Raw genomic sequence first — 2,552 nt, 5'->3', positions numbered from 1 at the left:
CTAGGGGATAAAGGGAAAGAAGGAGTTCAAGAGAGGTAGGACCATAGGAGAGGGTATTATTAAGGGAGAAAGGGCAGAAATGGGGGCACCTTAAGTGGGAAACCATGATGGAGAGGTGAGACAATGCGAGAGATAAATAATGCCTAGCTAGTTTTGAAAATCAAAGGGAACCATATTACTCTTACAACCTACTGACAAATTATACATAACAGATCAAGAAATATATGTCTAGGTAAGGTTTGTCTGAGAACAATTGGTCTTTGCCCAAGATTTATCTAGATGACACACAGTTATTAATTGTACCAGACTGGTGGAACTAACCTTCTTGGATGTTTAACAGACATACTTTGAGGCCTATAATAATTTGGTCAGAGGGTCATAAAGGACAGTTTTTGCTCCTTGCCCTCTTAGGTCAAGTAGTTCCAGGGGACTATGAGCATCTCTCAAAATGTCCTGTGATTGTGGTGGGTCACCTGTCCTCTTGATCAAAGTGGCTGAGGAGACCCCACCAGATGGACTTGAATCAGTGTCCAGTCTATTTTCACATTTTTATGATAGATAAAAACAAACCAATTTCAAATGTTTCTCCTCTGCTGTTTAACTTACTTTTCCTCCTTCAGTATTTTTTTAAGCAAATAGAATAAATTGCCATATTTTCACACCTTCGTTGCCTAGGAAGGTGACCCTCTGCAACCTCAGATCTGCCATATTCCTCTCTGGAATGTGTGTCACAACAGTTCTGCTTGAACTCTGTTGCCACATTCTGCTTTCTTTATTGGGGAGTTTATGATCCTACACACCAAGCTGCCATCTTGAAGCAACTAGTAGATTGCAGTTCATTGTATGACCTTGCTTGTCCTTCCTCTGTACTCATAGACCGGCCCCTCATTCCCCTCGTGATTTTTACAATTGCTATGGGAACAAATAACAAGCAATGATAATCACTATAACAATGAGTAACAATTGTATAAAATAGTGACAGCTGTTCAATCATTGTATCCTCACAGTAAGCCACCGAGCAGTTGCTGTTGCCATGCCACTGAATGGAGACACAGTGAAGTTAATCGACCTGTTTATGTTGACCCCTGAGAAGATTTAAACCCAGAGTTTGGGTCTATAAAAGCTGTAAACTTGCTCTGGATTATCACTTCCAACACCTTTCAGATTAGCACACTTATAGACCTTAAAGTTTGATTTACTTAAAAATGTTCTTCTCCTAAGTTTATTTAGGAGAAGAATATAATGCTGTTGTTCCAATGCTATCATTATAATGCTATTACTCCAGTCAGTAAAACATTTAACTCAAAACAGTCTCTGTTCCCTCTTCACCCATATATTCATATTAGGGTAATTGTATATTATTTTCTTTTCCTTAATTTAACATTATCTGTAGTCCAATATATACACTTAAAACTCCTTTGTGATAAATATGGGACTGTCATACTCATTATTTAACGCTACCAATATCAGGCTTATTATTTCCTACTTTGGAATAGTAAGTGTAAGACACCATCTTTAACACTTCTCAGGAATCTGTTCTGTCACCTGTAAGCCAATTCTAAATCTATTCTGGTGATTCTATTCAGCAACATTAAGTAACAAGTTATTTGGCCAGTCACATTGCCACCTTGCTAAGGCTCAACATGTCCCCATCACTCTCACCATTAAAGAGTGAAATATAACTAAGTCTTGACCAATAAATTATGAGAACTGCTATGCAGTGTTTCCATGAAATCTCATTACAGACTGGCAACATCATTCTTTTTTTTTTTTCAGGAACTCATTATGTAGATCAGGCCGGCCTCAAAATTATAGCGCGACCTTTCCGCCTCTGCCTCCCGATTACTGGGTTAGAAGTATGAGTCACCGTGCCTGGCTCTTCTCATTAGTTCTCTTTCTAGCTGCAGATGATATGGGTGGAACTCTAGTAGCCATCTTTGCAATGAAAATTGAGGTTCCAACTTGGAACAGGACATCAGAAAACTGAAAGGATCAGAAATCCTTGAAAAATGCTAGAACAGCCGTACTCTTCCCATTTTAGAGAAAAATAAACAAGGTACACAGAGGTGAAGTGGTAGAAGACAGGCTACAAGCCAGGGAGTCTTACCCCAAAGTGAGAACTGCTCCTTCCTATGTTGTGCAGCCTACCCCCATTGGAGCTTCACTTTGTCTTACATTGTGTAAGATACTCTAATTGGTAGGCTAGATGGTCATGTTAAAATTAATATTTTTATACTATGAATGGTTATAATAAAATAGAATGGTATCTTCAGTCTAGGAATTAGAAAAAGCATTCTCAGAGAAAGGGGGAAAATTGGGGTCTAGCTTAGCTACTATGATAAGGATACTCTTTGTTCAAATAATGGTTTAAATAATGATTCAAAAATAATTAAGAAGCTTGGATAGTAAATAAATGTTTTCTAAAAGTATCAAATACCTATCTCTCTACTTAGGAGTAAAGTGATTGTAATCATAAAAAATGTAAATTTATCTGATTATTTTCAAGATTATTATCTATCAATCCATAGCCAAAAAAAGTACTATGATATATA

Source organism: Nannospalax galili, unplaced genomic scaffold (genome assembly GCF_000622305.1).
Source record: "Nannospalax galili isolate Female #2095 unplaced genomic scaffold, S.galili_v1.0 scaffold144, whole genome shotgun sequence".
Lineage (NCBI taxonomy): Eukaryota > Metazoa > Chordata > Mammalia > Rodentia > Spalacidae > Nannospalax > Nannospalax galili.
This window is presented reverse-complemented; position numbering follows the sequence as displayed.